This window comes from Heterocephalus glaber, unplaced genomic scaffold (genome assembly GCF_053883595.1).
Source record: "Heterocephalus glaber isolate CG9 unplaced genomic scaffold, H.glaber_assembly_v1.0 deba00001504, whole genome shotgun sequence".
Classification (NCBI taxonomy): Eukaryota; Metazoa; Chordata; class Mammalia; order Rodentia; family Bathyergidae; genus Heterocephalus; species Heterocephalus glaber.
Genome location: NW_028258324.1, coordinates 18,833,837 through 18,854,643, shown reverse-complemented (window position 1 = coordinate 18,854,643; position 20,807 = coordinate 18,833,837). Strand labels below are relative to the sequence as shown.

Sequence of the window (20,807 nt, the reverse complement as noted above, 5' to 3'; positions counted from 1 at the left end):
AGATAGATCTTTCTCAAAGCGGAAAGGGATCAAGAGATGAGGGAAGGAGGGAGAGGAGGATACAGGATGAAAAAAGGAATCAGAATGTTTTGTGTACATGTATCAACACACAGAAAACGAAAATATTATGTGCTGCAAACATGTACAAAAAAAGAAGGAAGGGGACCAAGAAGTGGGGGCAGGGGAAGGGAAGAGAGGGAAATGGGATGGAAAAAGGAATTGAGATGTGTTATGTACGTATACCAATTCCACACAGGAGTTGTGCATTATGTACTGCACACATGTACTAATAAAAAAATCAGTCTTAGGGTTAATTTGTTACTGCAGCACAGACTATATCCCAACTATATATACTTTGTAGAAAGTATGATATCCTGATAATATAGAAAGAAATCTTGTATCTGCCTGTGATCAATCAGTGTGGACAACGTATAACAATTAGCTGAATAAACTGGGAAATTGTCCAGATCTTCATCTGTTATCTGTGCAACTTTTATTATTTCAAGTGCATTCACAGATTATGACCCCACCTACGTACCATACCTACTCCTATTCAAAAATAAGTATTTACAACCAAATTCTCTATGCCATTGGAGTGTTGATAGAAAAAAAAAAACCTGGAGAGTAAACTGAAATATACTTTGAACAATGGAACTACTGATAAACACAAGAGCCTTAGCTGAACATGATGTTCTCCTACAGAGCTCCTTTCTTGCTTTATGACCTTCAGGCTTCATTTTCAGGAGAAACGTGGCCAGAGTTACTACTCTACAACCAGACAGGATGGTGTAATGCCTAAGGTAAAGCTGGATAAGTTCTCTTTTGTTAGCAGTCAAAAAATATATACATGCTAATTGATAAGAATGATTTTGGTGGGATCGGGAACACAGAGAGATGCTATCTCCTGCGACTGATAGTGAAAACATCCAGTAAGAAAAGGATTTGTGCCTGTGTTCTTTAATACATTCCTGATTTAAAGCCACTGGAAACTCTGGAGCCTGGTAGGCAGCAAAGTATAAGCTTCCACAGCCCTGGATGAAAGTCTCAAATCTTTTGCTGACAAGTTACGTGAGACAGGCCTCTCTGTATCACTGCCTCTCTGAGCCTCAGTTCGCTCCTTCTTACTAAGCCATTTGTAAGGATTACTAGAATTCCTGTAAGTGGAAGTACTCAGAGTGAGTTCAAGGCTTGCTGTCACAATGCTGTGGAATTCTCTAAAAGTTAATCTGAATTTCTGTTAACTTTCTGTTTTATTATACACAAAATAAGTCTATTACATTTACAGCAATGAAAAATATAATGTTGGCTTTACCCTTAGATTAGATGCTATCTAATGACAGTCATAAAAATAAATTCTATTATCTCATCTGATCATCTTTCAGTTTGACTAATCTCTTGCTAGGAAAATACATCTACAGTTAAATTTCTGCTCATCTTCCAGAGGCAAGAATTTTCTACCAACCATATTCTGCTGATTTCCAATTCTGAATACATATTTTAAAATAATAAGTTGTTCTGATGTTAAAAACCAATGTTACCACAGGTTACCCATTTGAAAAAAAATTTTTTTCAGGTAAATCCCAACAGAGGGCCATCTTACAATGTACCTGACCATTCTTCCTCAAAATTTTCAAGATACCAAAACACAGTGAAGTCTGAAAAATAGTCAAAAACAAGAGGAGCCAAAGGAGACATAGCTAAATGTAATATACTATCCTGGATGGGATCCTGAAACATAAAAAGGTTAAAACAAGGAAAAACAAAGGAAATATGATACATACCTATGATAACAGTTTAATTTATAAATCAGGCACTATAAGAGATCAACAATAATAACTAGTAAGCTAATAGAAAAATTATACCAATATACTATAAGTTATGTGGTATGGTTTAACTCTCTTACGTTCTGTTCTCGTGTCCTCGTGATGAAGTGAGCTGGTATGATGCCTGTGTGATGACATGAAGTGAAGTTCATTTAATGGACACAGGCATTGTGATGCAGTATTAGACTACTACTGATCTTCTCCATCGATATCCTGAGTAGCAGGGTGAAACCCTGTACCATTCAACTTTGTCCCATACTTTGAGTCATCCCTTTGTCCAGAATATCCCTGCTATATACATTACCCACTTATTAGTCACTCAGGAGTCATCTTGGTTATCAGCTATCAAGGTATTGCAGTACTTGTGTTCAAGTAACACTCAGAATAGCATGCAATTTAAAATTTATGATTTTCCGGGTGTGGTGATACACACCTATAATCCCAGCACTTGGGAGGCCAGGGCACGAGGATCTTGAAGATCTTGAGTTTGGTGCTATCCTGGGCTACTTAGCCAGTTCAAGGCTGGCCTGAACTACAAAGCAAGACCCTGTCTGAAACAAAACAAAACAAAACACCAGAAACAAAACAGACAAAAACTTGTGACTCATTATCTGGAATTTTCCATTTCACATTTTTAGACCACACTTGACAAGGGTAACTGAAACCAAAGAAAGCAAAATCACAGATAAGGGGTAACTGCTATCATCTAAAAATAAGGCACCATGATCTTAAATCATTGTAAGCAAAAACCAAGAAAGAATTATAGGTACATGGGCAGGTTGGGAGTAGGGTTAAGTGTATATTCATCCACTCATTAATTCACTTTTTTCTCCCATTCAATAATTTACCAGGGGGCTACTATGTATCAGGAATAGGGGCACAAAGTAAAAATGATAAAATCCTGCCATAACTCAATATGGCAAAAAAAAACTTACAAGAGAATTAAAAATTAGTGTTAGAAAATTGTTAACTGAAATGTGCATGGTATTTTTCAATTTACATATTTAATTAATCCACAGCAAAAAGAAAAAGAAAAAGAAGCAAAGTTTAGATAAACTGAGTGTCCTAAAGAGGACCGCCCCCCTTCCCGTGCAAAGACCCTCTCAGCTTTGGCCTTGGACAAGAGGTGAGTCAGTCAGTCCAGAACCACACACTCATTACGCTGCCTCATCTACCAGTCAGTAGCACATAGCAGCACCAGCTGATTTAGGAAACTACCCTGCTTCTTAACACACTGTAGCTCCTCAGCAGGATACGTTTAGGGGATATACACAGAAGATTATCGAAACCTTCAATGAGACACAAGTGTCTTTACCCTCTGTGGACATCCTCCAAAGAGATGAAAGGAAAGGACCATTCTAGCCTTAGTGCCCTCTACTCCCCAGAGACAAGTTCTTCCTCTACAAAAGGAGTAGACAGCTCTCCATTTATATCTAAAGCAACTCTGAAAGGACACATTGTTACCTTTACCTTTCTCCATGGAATATTTCATCACTTGAGAGCAACTGCTTAGAACCCATATTCTAGTTTTAACTTTTAAATGTCATGTCTCTCACAACCACCCAGAATAAGTACTATAATCACTAGTCCTAGGGATTGTTTATTTTTATCTCTGTAGCTTGTGTCTTAGAAATCAACTGGTTGTCCTTTTAAATATCACATATTGTTGAAAGACTTAGAAGCCTCTGGTAATTAACTTTTACAAGCCTGTAATGTGCTTGATAGATATATATATATATATATATATATATATATATATATATATATATGAAAATCAGCCCCAGCAAAAAAGCACTGTAGGTGACTTTTCAAGATAGTATTGACCACAGATGAGTGCACTGTGAGAAGTGGGATACCTCCTCTTTTGTGTGTTTTGGGAGTGGAAGGAACCAGCAAGCAGAGTAAACCTGAGATAAGCTTGTGACTAAGTCACAGAACAAGCCTATGACTCAACACTATCTACAGAATAAAGTCCAAATCTCACAAATTCATCCTGTAAGACATTCCACAATTTGGCCCTAACATAGTTTCCACAGTACCTCCTTGTACTTACCAAAACAAACCAAAGTTCTCATCACTGACTAAACCTGAACTTTCCTATCCTAACATCAACCTCAGTCTCAGCTGCCCCTTTGTCTGGAATGCTCTCCCTATTACTCAATATCACAGTTTGAATGTGTACTGGAAGTCTGGTCTCCAAGGTAGCAGTGTTGAGGTAGCAGAACATTTAAGAGTGGGCCTGATCAAAGGCACCAGGTCATGAGGAAACTAGCCCTGGAAGGGATTAATGTGACCTCTGGAGTGAATTAGTTCTCCCAAGAGTGGGTGGTCAGAAAGTGAGGCCACCCCACATGCTCGAACCCTTTGCACATGATCATTTCCTGCCATGCTGTGGCACAGCCCTGGGGGCCTTCACCAGAAACTGCCCAATCTAGGACTTTCATCTTCCAAAACTATGAACTATATAAACATCTTTTCTTCATAAAGTACTCAGACTCAAGTATTTTGTTACAGCAACAGAAAAGAAACTAATACATTCCCCAGCTGATCAATCTCTACCTGATAAGCATCTGTCCATATCCTTCATGCCTACTTCAAATGTCCCCTCCTCAATTATACTCCTCATTTCAGATGGCTTACGAAGATGCATAAAATATCAGAAGAATAGCATGAACAGTGACAGCAAACCTTTTAGAGCTTTTAACAAACAGCCAGCTGTGACATGTGTCCCACAGGTTCACCACCACTGGCAGAAATCCTTCTTCTCAACTCTGCCTTGCCTAATTACCCTAATTATTGCAACAGAAAGTGAATTTTCCATGTCATATTCAATTTCTATAACATTCCAACAACACTTAGCACCAGCTGTGCTGTTCCATAGCCAAGAATGTATGCATTTTAACCTTCCAAGAAGACTGCAGGTTTTTTGAGGGCAGGAAAGGAACTTTCTGTAGTTGTATGAGTCCTAATTCTTAGCTCAGAACTTGCAGATTATTTCAAAAATATTTGTTGAAGTCTAATATCATATCTAGAGTAACAAAATTTAAATACATATCCCTTGAACATACTAGTCATTCATACAAAGTCAAAATATTCCTTGAACATACTAGTCATTCATATTGATTTGGATCAATTCCCAAATTGATTTGGGTCCATTTGGCTGATATTGGCTATTCAGCTATTCACTCCATAAGTGAAATGACCAGCTGGCTAAACAACAACATTTTTAAATATGGAATGTAAAAAAAGAGGTAGTTTCTTAAGAAAAAAGGGTTGGGGGGGGCTAATAAGAAATTCCCAGAGGATACAGGGCAGCAACTACTTGGTAAATAGGACTAATTTTAAAAACAACAAAAACAAAACCTGAAAAGTCAATTTTATAACAGTAGTAAATGTCAAACTTTTTTCTTTTAGTTCATCTATCTCACACACCCTGTACTGTATCCCAGTGACTCTCAAAATATGGTTCCCTCACCACTAGCCTTAGCATCACCTAGAAACTTGTCAAAATGTAAAATCTCCAGCCACACCCCAGAACCTCTGAATAGAGACCCAGTCATGTATTTTTTTAAGAAGCACTCAAGAGGATTCTTATGCTTGCTCATGTTTTAGAACATATTAAAAGATCTATAACTTCCTGAAGAGCCCAGCTTCATCTGTTTCCATGCTTTTTTTCATGCTGTCCCTTCTCCATGGAAAGCTTTCTTCTCTATTCTTTTTTTTTTTTTTTTTTTGGTACCGGGGATCGAACTCGGGTCCTTGTGCTTGCACAGCAGTCAGGGCAACCACTGAGCTAAATCCCCGGCCCTTTCTTCTCTATTTTTTATCAATTGAACTTATGCTTTCCTCTCAAAGCTCAGCTCTCAGATCACCTTCACCTTGAAGCCTTCCCTGACCCACTGAACAGACTTCACTGCTCTCTTTCCTTCATCCCCTCAAAGCTTCACTGCACTGTTCCTATTGGTGCTCACTAGTGTCACAGGCAGGGGTCCTTGTGTGCCTGAGAACTCTGGTGTACAGGGAATACATCTACCTCATGATCCTGCCTCCAACCAAGCTCTTTTGCAAGACATCTCTGGTTAACAAGGAGAAGGATGTTGTGAGACATCCAACTTGTCTTCATGACAAAGATAATAAATATCACTGTGAAGGAGTTCAGGGGCCACTGATTGAAGGCACTGCTGGCAACAGAGAAATCACTTAAAGAGTTCCACAGTTGAGCCTTGGCCACAAAACACATCTAGGACTTTATAAAAGTCAAATATAGCTTTTATAGAGAAATTATTTCCTCTGGTCAGAGGAAGAAAATAGAGACTGATTAGAAAAGCACTCGAGTTAAAGCAAGACTGGATATAGCTTTTATAGAGAAATTGTTTCCTCTGGTCAGAGGAAAAAAATAGAGATTGATTAGAAAAGCACTCGAGTTAAAGCAAGACTGAAGTTTCACAAAGGTGGGGACCCTGTATCTGTCTTGGCTATGCTGTGGTCCCAATTAAGCCCTGACATTTTGTCAGTTGTTGAAATTAGAAGACTTAGAGTGCGATCTCTGCCACTTTCAAAATGGTTAACTTCATACAGGTGAGCCATTCTCGAAGTTCAGGACACTTGTCAATGAAAAGCAGAAAATAGTATAACTGCCAATAAATACCTTACCGCTTATCTTATACTTCACTAATTGCTATCACATTCACAGTCCTGTTTAATCATCAAATCTACCTCCAAAGAGCAAATCTCTTTTCTCATGGAGTCAGAAACAATCACAGACTTTGACTTCCCATCCATTGCTGTGATCAGAGGCCAACTGATTTCAGATACCTAAGTTTTACATTGCTCCAAGATCCATTTTGATTGATCATTAAACATTCAGAGATTTTCAGACTATCTTTTTTCCACTGATGGTAATCTTGGCTTTAACTTGGCTAGTTGCGGATAAGAAAAGGAATCAAGCAAATTGCTGTTATTGTTTTCTTTCCAGAATTAATTCAGTTGCATGAGAAGTTTTGCTATTAAAAAAAACAAAAAAAAACACTGAGTTTTTATACGCTGTGTTTCACGGCTGGCACCTAACTAACCTGCTAATACTGAAACTTCTGCAAGAAATGGGCATCTCTTGAAAACGGGAATTCTCTGGACCAAAGGGTGTCACAGTAAAGTATACCTGGGGAGTAAGTATAGAAAAGGGGCCTTCACCAGGTCAGAATTCCAAGAAAGTTCTCCAGTGCAACTGTAGAAGTCTTTGAGAATTTTTGGTTTTTTCACACAGGTTATAATTATATACTAATTTAATATTGTCTTTCCACCAAATTATTGATGAGTAGCATTAAACCCTCAGCAGAGACTCATTTGTCAAACCTCAGAATTCTAGTTTGCACTGGGTTTTATCTATAAACAGTACACAATAAGTACGTACTTATCAAGGACAAAGAAAGGGGGGAAAAAGCAATGCAGTCATACAAGATGCCATTCAGGATGACAAAGTGAACTGAGATGAAGTCTAGTTGTGTGACTGATTATTCACCATAAATGAATCAGTTCTGAATTTGCTTTCCTTTTATTTCAAAATTTAATTAGATTCTGGGCTGGGGATTTAGCTCAGTGGTTCCACCACCTGCTTCACAAGCACCAGGTCCCAAGTTCGATCCCCGGTACAAAAAAATATATATATAATTAGATTGTGAGTACCAGCTATGGGAACATAAGCATTCCAATCGCCTGACCAACACCAGTGTTACGGCATCGACTGCCGTACTTTGATTCTACACCCCTGATCTGTGTAGGCTGACTTCTTCAAGGGCTCCAGAGGGACCCGTGTAAACATTTCTGGGGGCAGCAGTAACCAGTAGCTCCTGGTCCAAGGCATAATTAACATGTTGAACTTTCTACACTATGCCAATGTCTTAAACTCAAATTTAATACAAATTCTATTTTGGCTGTACCATTAAAATCTCTCATTTCTTGGTCTTCCAAAAAGGTGAACAAGTTTTTGCCAATTTTTATTTTTTTAAAAATGTTATCTTTTGGAATCAGCCCGCTGCAGACAGGCAGGTCTGTGCACGCCCTAACGAGGTCCTGAGTCACGCAGAAGACGCCGAATCACCCCGCTGCAGACAGGCAGGTCTGCCCGTGCCCTGGCTAGGTCCTGAGTCGCACAGAACACGCTGAATCAGCCCGCTGCAGACAGGCAGGTCTGTGCACGCCCTACCATGGTCCTGAGTCGTGCGGAAGACGCCGAATCACCCCCGCTGCAGACAGGCAGGTCTGCCCATGCCCTACCTAGGTCCCCACACACGCCGAATCAGCCCGCTGCAGACAGGCGGGTCTGTGCACGCCCTACCAAGGTCCTGAGTCCCGCGGAAGACACCAAATCATCCCGCTGCAGACAGGCAGACACCTGATTCCACACTACAAAGACGCAGAGGATACCAGACCACCAGACCAAGGTACTGAGTCCCACTGTTCCCGGCCTAGAGGTAGGGGCTTCTGAGCCATCTTCCCACTGCTCCTAGTCCAGAGGAAGGGGCTTCGCGGTCACCATGCCTCCCGCTGCTCCCAGCCCAGAGGAAAGGGCTTTTGGGCCACCTTCTGTCCTGCCGCTCCTGGCCCAGAGGAAGGGGCTTCCGGGCCACCATCCCTCCCACTACTCCCGGCCCAGAGGGAGGAGCTTCTGAGCCACCGTCCCACTGCTCCTGGTCCAGAGGAAGGGGTTTCCCGGCCACCATCCCTCTGGCTGCTCCCAGCCCACAGGAAAGGGCTTTTGGGTCACCATGCCTACCTCTGCTCCCAGCCCCTGTCCCACCTCACCCAGCTCAGAGGAGGTAATCCGTGCAGGCGCTAACAGCCCCCTGCCCCAGTCGAAATGAGAAAACACGTAAATAAATCTCAAAACCAGACTTCCAGATCACCTACAGCAACCCCAAAGGGAAACGAGATGGAACACTCTGATACTCAACCACCTGGACCCACTGAACTGGCAACAAAAGGGGATCTGGAAAAAATGAAATCAGAAATAATTTCTCAGATAACAGGAGAAATTGTGCCCCTAGTGCAAGACATGATTAATAAATCTAGAGAGGAACTCAGGAACATGATGGAATCCCAACATAAGAAACAAATGGAATCCATAAAACAGATGGAGATAGATTTCCAGGACATGAAAAACTCCATTGAAAGTCTACACAGCAGAATGAGCCAATGTGAGGACAGAATTTCAGATACAGAAGATAAGATTGCAATTAGTGACCAGGAAAAGAAAAACTGCTTCAAAATTATAAGGGAACACGAGAAATCAATCCAGCAGCTGCTAGATGATGCAAAGAAGAATAACATAAGACTGATTGGGCTCAATGAAGAAACAGGAGAGAGTGCAGATGACATAAAAAATCCCTTCACAGAAATAATGGCAGAAAACTTCCCAAGCATGGGAAAAGAGTTTGACATACAGATAAGTGAGGCCTTCAGGACTCCAACTAGCCTTGATCAAAAAAACCCTACACATAGGCATATAATTGTTAAGATTCCAGAAACACAACAGAAGAACAAAGTTCTCCAAGCAGTGAGAGAAAAGAAACAAATCACATACAAAGGAAAGCCCATCAGAATCACAGCAGACTTCTCAACACAAACCATCAAGGCAAGAAGAGCTTGGAGTGACATATTCCAAGCCCTAAAAGAAAACAGCCTCCAACCCAGATTGATGTACCCTGCAAAACTATCTTTCAAAATGGATGGAGAAATAAGATACTTTCATGACAAAGAGCACCTTAGGAACTTTGTGAATACCAAACCAGCACTCCAAAGAATTTGACACAATATCCTAGGAACAGACATTGAGGATCACAACCCCAGGAAGCAAAGCAGAATGAACCCATCTGGCATGACAAGAAATTAAATGGAAAGGGGGAGAACCTAACAAAAAGAAAAAGTCATGGCAATGACAAGTCAATACATTTCAGTTATAACCATCAACGTTAATGGTCTCAATTCACCAATCAAAGGAAACAGACTGGCAGAATGGGTCAAGAAGCAAAATCCAACAATATGCTGCATACAAGAAACACACTTAATTCAAAAGGAAACTCATAGACTGAAAGTGAAAGGGTGGAAAACAATACTGCATGGGACATGAACCCGAAAAAAAACAGGAATAGCTATCCTCTTGGCAGATCAAGTAGATTTCAAACCAACACTGATTAAGAGAGATGAAGAAAGACACTACATCCTTGTAAAGGGAAGAATCCAAGAGGAAGAGATGACAATCATAAATATCTATGCACCAAACACTAGTGCACCCAACTATGTAAAACAAATACTAACGGACAGGAAAAGTCATATATGCACTAATACAATTGTAGTGGGGGACCTCAACACCCCACTGTCACAAATAGATAGATCAACTAGACTAAAAATAAGTCATGAAACACTAGAACTCAATCGAACTCCTGAACAAATGAACTTAACAGATGTTGACAGAGTCTTCCACCCCACAAAATCAGAATACACATTCTTCTCAGCTGCCCATGGGTCATTCTCAAAAATAGACCACATACTCACACATAGAACATGTTTAAGTAAGTGCAAAGGAATTGAAGTTATCCCCTGTATATTATCAGACCATAGTGTGATGAAACTGGAGATCCATGGCAAAAGAAACTCAAAAAATTTCATAAACACATGGAAATTGAACAACACACTTGTGAATAACCAATGGGTCACAGAGGAAATTAAAGAAGAAATCAGACAGTTCCTTCAATTAAATGACAATGACAGTACAACATATGGGAATCTATGGGACACAATGAAAGCAGTCTTAAGAGGGAAATTCATAGCAGTGAATACACATATGAGGAAAACAGAACGAGTCCAATTAAACAACCTGATGCTGCACCTGAAACTTCTAGAAAAAGAAGAGCAGAACAACCCCAAAGCTCATACAAGGGAGGAAATTATAAAGATCAGAGGAGAAATCAATGCAATGGAGACTAAGAGAACAATACAAAAAATCAATGAAGCCAAGAGTTGGTTCTTGGAAAGAATCAACAAAATTGACAAACCTTTAGCCAACCTTGTCAGAAAAAGGAAAGAAAAGGCCCAAATCCATGCAATTAGGAATGGAAAGGGTGAAATTACAACAGACCCAGCAGAAATCCAGAGGATCATCAATACCTACTTCCAGAACCTATACGCCAATAAGATGGACAACACAGAAGAAATGGACAGATTCCTAGATACATATGAATTACCAAAGTTGAACGAAGAAGACCTAAAAATTCTGAACAACCCAATATCAACCAATGAAATTGAAAATGTAATTCAAAACTTATCAACTAAGAAAAGCCCGGGCCCTGATGGCTTCACTGCTGAATTCTACAAGACATTTAGAGAGGAACGGCTCCCACTATTGTTTAAACTCTTCAATGAAATTGAAAGGGAAGCAATACTCCCAAATTCATTCCTGGAAGCAAGCATCACCTTGATCCCCAAAGCAGAGAAAGACCCAACTGAAAAAGAGAACTATAGGCCAATCTCACTAATGAACATAGATGCAAAAATCCTTAATAAGATACTGGTAAACAGAATGGAGAAGATCATCAAGAAGATCATACACCCTGATCAAGTGGGATTCATCCCAGGGAGGCAGGGATGGTTCAATATAAGCAAATCAATCAATGGAATACACTATATCAATAGAGCCAAGGACAAAAACCATACGATTATCTCCATAGATGCACAAAAAGCATTTGACAAAATCCAACGTGCATTTATGATAAAAACCCTACAAAAAATTGGAATAGATGGTCTCTACCTCAAACTGATAGAAGCCATCTATGAAAAACCAACAGCCAATATCATACTAAATGGTCAAAAACTGAAATCCTTCACACTAAAATCAGGAACAAGACAAGGATGTCCACTATCACCACTCTTGTTCAATATAGTTCTGGAAATATTAGCCACGGCAAGTAGACAAGAGAAAGAAATAAAGGGAATAAAGAAAGGTAATGAAGAAGTCAAATTGTCATTATTTGCAGATGACATGATACTCTATATAAAGACCCCAAGAACTTCACCAAAAGTCTTCTAGACTTAATAACCAAATTCAGTAAAGTAGCTGGTTACAAGGTCAACACACAAAAATCAATAGCTTTCCTCTACACCAATGACAGACTCACTGAGAGAGAAATAGGGCAAATAATTCCTTTCACAATAGCATCCAAAAAACTGAAGTACCTAGGAATCATCCTAATGAAAGAAATCAAAGACCTCTTCTCTGAAAACTACAGCACTCTGAAATTAGAGATTGAAGATGATATCAGAAATGGACAGACATCCCCTGCTCCTGGTTAGGAAGGATCAATATAGTGAAAATGGCCATACTTCCAAAACTGCTATATAGACTTAATGCAATTCCAATTGAGATCCCAGCAGCATACTTCATAGACCTTGAGAAAACAATCCAAAAATTCATTTGGAACAAGAAGAGACCCAGAATAGCAAAAGCAATTCTAGGTAACAGAGACATGGCAGGGGGTATCACAATCCCCAACCTGCAACTATACTACAAAGCTACTGTGATAAAAACAGCATGGTACTGGCAAAGAAACAGACTTGAGGACCAGTGGAACAGATTAGAAGATGCAGAAACAACACCAGACACACTCAGCCACCTCATCTTTGACAAAGGAGCCAAACATCCTCACTGGAGGAAAGATAGCCTCTTTAATAAATGGTGCTGGAAAAATTGGGCTTCAACTTGCCAAAGATTAAAACTAGACCTATATCTCTCCCCATGCACTAAACTAAAATCAAAATGAATTAAAGATCTAAATATTAAAATAGAAACTCTGAACCAGTTGGAACAGAGATTAGGTAGAACCCTTAAAGACATCGGTGTAGGAAAAGATTTTATGAACAAAACCTCAGTTGCCCATGAACTAGCACAATCAACAAATGGGATCTCTTCTTATTAAAAAGCTTCTGCACAGCAAGAGAAACTACCAGCAGTGTGAACAGACAACCCACAATGTGGGAAAAAATCTTCACCTGCTCTTCCTCAGACAAAAGTCTACTACCTTGAATCTATAAAGAACTTAAAAAGATCAGACCTCCCAAATTTAAAGACCCAATCCGAAAATGGGCATCTGAAATGAGCAGACATTTCTCAGACAAAGAAGTAGAAATAGCAAATAAATACATGAAAAAATGTTCAACATCACTGGTCATTGGAGAGATGCAAATGAAAACAACACTGAGATTCCACTTCACTCCAGAAAGAATGGCTGCTATCATGAAATTAACCAATAACAAATGCTGGCGGGGCTGTGGGGAAAGAGGAACACTGCTCCACTGCTGGTGGGAGTGTAGACTGGTGCAACCACTGTGGAAATCAGTATGGAGATACCTCAAAGAACTAGGACTGGAAGTCCCATTTGACCCCACTATTCCACTGCTGGGGATCTTCCCCAAAGAATTAAAAGAATCATACCACAGTGATATATGTGCACCCATGTTCAGAGCAGCACAATTTGTAATAGCTAAAACTTGGAAACAGCCCAAATGCCCATCAACTGGAGACTGGATAAAGAAAATGTGTTTTTTTAATAAAATGGAGTACTACTCAGCCATCAAAAATGAGAAATTAGAGACATTTATAGCTAAGTGGATGCACATTGAGGCGATACTCTTAAGTGAAATAAAAGGACACACGTGTAAATACCGAATAGTTTCTCTGGTGTGAGAAACTGAAAGTGTAAATAAAGACTAAATGTATAATAGGTAATGTGAAATAGAAAGAAAAAGGGGCAAAGGGGAAGGAAGTGGGAGGGATAGGGGAAAGGATAGAAGGGAATGGGATTAATATGAGAAAATGGAAAAATAGGAACAAAATCTTTGTAAATAGGGAGGACTGGAGGGGTTGAAGGGAGGGCTGGGCAAGGGGGAAAAATAAGAACCAAGAGAGACTATGTAAAGGTGCAAATTTCCAATGATGAATGTCATTATATTGTATACCTAAAATGTACCAATGATTAGAATGAATAATCGATAATGTAAAATAGGAAGAAAAGGTCCAAAGGGGTATGGGTAGTGGGAGGGGCAGGGGAAAGGAAAGAAGGGAAAGGAAAAATGATGAGAAATGGAAAAAATGGAAATAAAGTCTTTGTAAATAGGGAAGGGTGGAGGGCGTGAAGGGAGGGCTAGGAATGGGGAAAAAATAAGAACCAAGATGCATTATGTAAAGGTAGAATTCCCAATGAGAAATGTAATTGTGTTGTATACCTACAATGTACCAATAAAAGAATTTAATATAAAAAAAAGTTATCTTTTAACAATTTTACTGAGTTTCTCAGTAATAGAGTAAATCTGGTTTCCTTCAGTATTTTGATTCAACCATATCCCAAACCCTTGGCTTTTTATTACTTCATACCCCCCACACACCCACACACACCTTTTTCCATCTTTCTAAGGTATACATCCACCTAATATAAAAGAAGTCAGTTTCTTATGTTTTATTTGTGGTCAGCTTGGATCTTCTGAAGGAGGCATGATGGTGTGAGATGAATTATCATCAAAGAACTCTTGCAGCTTTACAACTGTGAATTTCTCAAAAACTCAATCATAAAAACTCAAGAGTTATAAAGTTTAAAGTCCTCTTCACAAATATAGTTTGTTTGCTTGCTTGTTTGTTTGTTTGTTTGTTTGAAACAGGGTCTCACTATGTAGTTTAGGCTGGTCTTGGACTTACTATGTAACCCAGGCTGGCCTGGAACTCAGAGATCCTTCTGCCTCAGCCTCCTAAGTACTGGGGTTACAGGGGTATGCCACCACACCTGGCTCACAAGTGGACTTTATGAAAGCTATCTCTAGCTCTCCCAGAAAATATTTTCTGGTAAAACAAATGTTTTAAAGAAGAAAAATATTTCTCCTAATCATCTACTTACTCTTTCTGTGCCCCCAATATCAGTAAAAAAACAACTCCCTTTTTCAGAAGCCAAGGTACATGTTACACACACACACACACACACACACACACACACACAAAATGGCAAATATGCACTTTCAGACACAACAGTACTGAAAAGAACTAAGATGATTAAAGTTGGCACAGCCTCACATCCCATGTGACCTTATATTATAGAAAATTTTCCAGCAAGAAAATTAACTATTTTTCAGCCAGGCATGGTGGCAGGTGCCTGTAATCCCAGCATTTTGGAGGCTGAGCCAGGAGGATCACAGTGAACTACATACCAAAACCCTTTCTCAAGACAACTACAACAACAAAAAATTAACTATTTTATAACCAATAAATCTGTATGGAGCACAAAGGCCTCTCTCTCCTTGATTTTTATCTGTACCCAGAGTAAAATGTTGATTTCGAACTGCAAGGCATAATGAGCTTTTGGCTGTTGAGACGAGTAAATGCAGAGGCCAGAAGCCCCTGGTCCTTCCTTCCATATCCAGAGCACTGGCCCTGGGAACACCCACCCATTCAGGGGAAGGCAAAGTAGAACCAGGCAAGGTAAAGAGTTCAGGCAGCACAAAAGAGGAAGGGACATTCTTACCTGAGTTCCTTTTCCAGACTTCAAGGAGAGGGTCAATGCCCTATGTCATTACATTCATCAGGAGGAGGAAGGGGAGTATATTTTCTCACAGCCCACTTGATGGATCCTTCCAATGGTCAAGCCTAGAGCTTGCCTTCCAGACCTCTAAATTATGTTTCTGACCTGACACTGTCCCTGAAGTATCTGTGCCTACCTCCAGTTAAACCAAAATGACTTCAGAATTTTCTAACCTTGAGAATTCACAGAGAATGTGTTCAGGTGTGGATCCTCCCTGGGGGATTATGATCACAGTTCAGGGTTCAGAACTCAGAGATATCCTGAGAGCTTCCAGCAAAGAATCACAACACCTCAGGGGGGAAAAGTCCTCACTAATCTGGTCACCTAGAATCTCTGGATCCTACATAAGGTGAGCTCCCTAATTCCTTATGCACCTCATTGATTACCACCAACCCACTCTGCACCTAACCCAGCTCCACTCTGAAAGAGGATGGGGCAGATCAGAAATAACTTAATGGTATTCCCGGAGAAAAGACTGCTATCTCTGTTGCCACTAATGCTTCAAAAGAAAAAGAGATAAAGGCTAAGTGGAATTTTTTTAAAAAACCAGTCATCACTGCTGTTTCACCTCTCAGATTAAAATGTGCCTCAGAGAATGCTGGAGATTTCACCAGCTAAAGCTTGTGGTCACTTTAAGCATCTGTTAGAGTAACCCCAGATAAAGATATTTGATTATTTGAGCTCTCAGTGCCTGAAGTCAAGCAAACATAGAGTCAAATCTCAGCTTGAACACATGTCAACGGTTTGACCTCAGATGATTTTATCTCCTAAGCTTTAGTTTTCTCATCTAGGAGATGAGGGTAATGATTGCACCTATTTCATAGGATGGTTTATAAAGATTAAATGACACATTGCTTGTAAAATGTTTAGTGCAGTGTCTGATCAATGGAAAAATTCCATAAAATTAGTTACAAATATAGTATTACTATTTTTATCTTAGGAAAGGCATATAACATTGTCATTTTATACAATGCCATGGAAGACTCTAGGCTTTAAGATCTGGACACTTTTTAAATTACAGTATATGAGACAATAATTTAACATACTGGCTGACTTTGCATTTGTCTAATCAATTTTCACTAATGTCAGGATTTTTAAAAAGATGATTATCTCATTAATCAGGCCAAACTGCTAACCATGTCATGTTCCTTCAGTCTCTTCCCTCAACTGTTATCTCTCTCTTTAACACTTTCATAAGAACAGACATAACTGCCTGTGAAAAACGAAGAAGGTGGTCAACCTGGTATGAGTGACAACTGAAAGGATGTGCCATCCAACAGCTCCCTTGATGCCTCAAGCATCTCAATGGAAAGGCTAGCTTTTGATTTGCAAAATGCCTATTTGCAACATCTGTTCCAAATAAACAAATATTCCAAAATACCTCCTGAAGTGGAGTTTGGGGATCAGAAGCATTGCCTTCTGTCTTGTTTTTCTAGGGCAATTTGGTCACAATTCCCTCCCTCCCTCAACTCTTACTCCCTCATTCCTGGGTTATAAACCACTCAGTGCCACTCTCTCAAAATCCATGGCTCATCACCTCCCAATAATGTAGGATATCCTGCGTATACTCTCTTCCCAAGGGCTCTGGGCCACCACGTATCTTCTGCCTCTGATATGCTAGGCTTGCAATGACTTTTCCAGACTCTTCCTCCATCTTCCCAGCTGCAGATTCCCAAGTCACCAACCACACACACAAACACAGACACACTCTCACACTTATGCTTGCATGCACATGTCAGCCTCTATATAATCAATTCTGAATTTGCCAGTCATTCCTTTTTTTTTTTTTTGGTACCGGGGATCGAACTTGGGACCTAAAGCTTGTGAGGCAGACAGCGGAACCACTGAGCTAAATCCCTGGCCCTGCCAGTCTTTCTTTGAATCTCATCTCTTCCAGTGACAAAGACATTCTCTCATCAGCCACCTAATGTTTCCCTTTAGATTAGTCTCTGAGGGTTTTCAGTCCACAGGACCTTTTGTACTGGAGTGTCCTGCTACCAAGTCAAATTAATCTTGGGACCAATAACGCTGAACAGCAAAGGTTAATGAAAGGAGCTCAGGTCTAGTAACGAAGAAACTTGAACAGAGTCTCTTCCTATGCCACTAACCAGCTGAGTTAAGCACATCTCAGTGCCTCTCCAAGAAGGGGATGGTCTGGGTAACTCTAAGACACTAACTGCCTGCCTCTTCATGCCAAAATTCCTGCACTCATACAGTAACTACTGACCATGTGATAATGCAAAGCAGTTGTTATCCTTAGCCAGACACTAAGGATAACAGTATAAAGATCTTCCCTCAAAGAGCTTATCAGCTAAAATAGGAAATGAGACAGTCACATCAATAACTAAAAGAAACCAAAAAGAGATAATCTCCCAATTCAAGGTGCTTATAAGGAATATTATAAGCCCATCACTACACTCCAATTCTGAGCATAAGTAATTTTCAACAGATCTTTTCTTCTCTTTCATCTACTCTTTCACTAAATGCTTCCTCCTTTACATTATTTTTTTTAAATCTGTGCTCTCCACTCTGCATTTATGAGTTGCACGCTTAATCTAGGCCCTGGATGATTGTCCCCTATTATGTTGTTGCCCCTGTCCCCCGCATTTCCTGGAACTAATCTATGTTCTCTTATCAAAACATGAGAATCACAGAATCATCCCATTTGGCTGGTTTGACTTGGCCACTCTCTTGATAGAGCTGTAAGACAGCCTCCCCCTTATCACAGAACATCCATATCAAACTTCTTTACAAAACTATCCATATTCTAGTTCCTTCTCTCCCACACAGTGGCAGAGAATCTATTTTGTATTTAGTACTGGGTAGAATGTTTAAGTGACGAGCTTTAACCTTTATAAGTTTATATAATGTGACAATTTTCTAGTCAGAAAACTGGGATATGTGCTAAAATATACTTCAGGATACTATACACAAAGCAGACACCAGCTGCACAGACAATAGTAGTGAATGCTACTGTAAAGAGGGCTGTAAAGAGAGAGCTACTTCTCACTGCAGCAGTCAAGGAAGGTTTCCAGGAAGAGGTCACACTTGAGCATGTTAAACCTTGCTGCATGGGCAGGACTTCAACAGAGAGAGAGGCAAACATGCGCTCCAGCCAAGGAAGGAGGGTGATTTGGTTTCAATACCAGCAAATTGGTGGGTGGGGCTTGAGTGACTGGGTATTCTTTGAAAGAAGTTTACAAGCTAAGCACAAAAAACAGTGACTTTTCTGCTTCAACTAGACTACAAAAGATAAGAAAGTGGAAGAGAAAGTTCAATAATCCAACCAAATTGTGAGAAGAGTATCAGGAGGAAAGAGTAAAAAAAGATCCCTGAAATCAGAAAACCTAGTTCCCTGGCACAGCTTTGCAAAGGTGGGGCTTGGAAAACTGCAGCAAGTCATCTAACCTCACTGGTCTCAGTTTTCTCATTTGTAAATTGAAGCAATTGAACTAGCTGACCTCAAAGGTCCCTACTGTCCCAAAGTGGACCAACTGTATATTATTTCTGCAATTGAAATATTCATCATGAGAGGATGCTGGGGGGTGTGTTTCCTTTCTACATGTTTCTCTTCCTGAACTAAAAATGTTCTTTTTCCTAAATTTACTATTATTAGGTGTGCTTCCTCATCATAAATTTAACACTTTCCTATAGAATTTCACCACAGAATTCAATTTAAAGTAAGGGGAGCTGATTACAAGGCGCGGGGCAGGGTGTTATGGCACCCAAATGAAATTCAGTGTGTTCCTCCTGGCCTGAAATTTTTGCTTATGGTTCGTTTACAGGTTCTCCAAGAAATTTGTGCAGTACAACCTTAGTCTCTTACAAGTGTATCCAGTATCAGAGCTCCGGGTAAATTATCTCCTCATAAACCACAAAATGTGACAGAGTAAACAAAGGGAGAAAGGTGAGAACTCTTGATACTCATTTAAAGGACCTCTTTTAATAGTTTCAAAAGCTTGGAGAAAAAACAAAAACAGTAATGTTAAAAGGTGAGGGGGAATTTTTTTTAAAGTTTTTTTTTTTTAAAAGACTGTACTTGAAAATGCAGCCGAAATGCGGAAAGTTTTTGGCACTGAAATTCGCTGAAACTTGACATTTCTTACGCTGCAGCCTGAGGTCCCTGTGCTCCAGGAAAGGAAGCAAACCCAGAAAGGACAGATGCGATTTCATTCCAGCCGTATTGATCCTGTGCACCGAAAGGCCAAAGACAAGTAAGTCGCGGAACGCAAGCCAAACAGACCGGATCAGAAAGCCTCACAGGCAGCCACCAAACTTTAAACACGTAACTGCAATTCGTAAAACGTCTTACTTCGGGGAGCGACCGTTGAGCACTTGTGCACACCGTTCAGGCAGGAGCGACCCAGGATTTAACACCTGCGGGCACTACTTGCTGCTCCGCCCACGCAGGAGCGCGCCCGGTGCCGCACTGGACTCCGGAGACGCCCGACTAGCGAGCAACCCTGGACACTGTCCCCAACAGGCCCAAAGTAAAGCTTTGCTATCCTCTGTCCGTCCAGTCTTCCTCTCTCGGGCTCCACTCCCGCAACCCCTCGCCTGATACCTTCTGTGGCGGTCCTGCAGCTCCGGACGCGGCTCCAGGAACCCGTCGTTCGACTCCGCGGCTACCTCTCCGCCCTCGCCCAGCCGCCGCGCTAGCGCCACTGCGCATGCCCAGTCGGCACCCCGGCCTCAAACTCGAAATCCACTTTCCGGGTTTTGGCTGCGGCTCCTGGACAAAGAGGAACCCAAAGCCGGTTTTCCAGCCCAGTTGCAGGTGCTGGGAGACTCATGGAGGAAAGATGGAGGAGAGATGCTATATGGCAACGTTATCTCTGCAGTCCACAGTTCACCAAGCTTTAAGAAGACCATCTACACCCTTGGAATGAGTTTAGCACATTGGTCTTCAAACTTAAGTGTGGGTTGGAATTGCCTGGAGGGCTTGTTAAAATAGATCCCACACCCGGAGGTATCAGAGGCAGGAAGTCTGGAGTGAGGTGGGACAATTTGCATTTGTAGTATATTCTCAGGGGGTGCTGCGTAGTCTGGGTACTACACTTGGAAAATCGCAGGTGAAAGGAAAGGCATCTATTATTGAAGGAAAAAAAAAGGTTTCTCTCCTACCCTCACCCCATTTGAGATTACACATAATATTTCCACCTGTTTTTAACAGTCACACCTGCTTTAAACAAATAAATAACCATAGTCTACCCTCAAAGGTGGGCTGTTTCTTCTCTGAGTCAACTGAATGGAATCCAGCTTCCAGAGTTCTCATAAACTTTGCCTGTTGCATAATCCATTGGTGTGCCACTAGCTCAGTCCAGGGACAGGCTGGTCCCTATTTTACTGCCTTTTCACCTCCAACTCCTGT

General features: G+C 40.6%; 1 protein-coding gene across 2 annotated transcripts in view; it reads right to left on the bottom strand.

The window, feature by feature from the left end:
- Positions 1-20,090, bottom strand: part of Pls1 (plastin 1) — a 140,098-nt gene extending 120,008 nt beyond the window's left edge. Inside the window, exon 1 of one of the 2 annotated variants that reach the window (XM_087186296.1) lies at positions 20,001-20,090. The gene's annotated coding sequence lies outside the window, so the exon portion shown is untranslated. The remainder of the gene's footprint in view (positions 1-20,000) is intronic. The other variant, XM_087186297.1, reaches the window with a different exon arrangement.
- Positions 20,091-20,807: the final 717 nt, after the last annotated feature.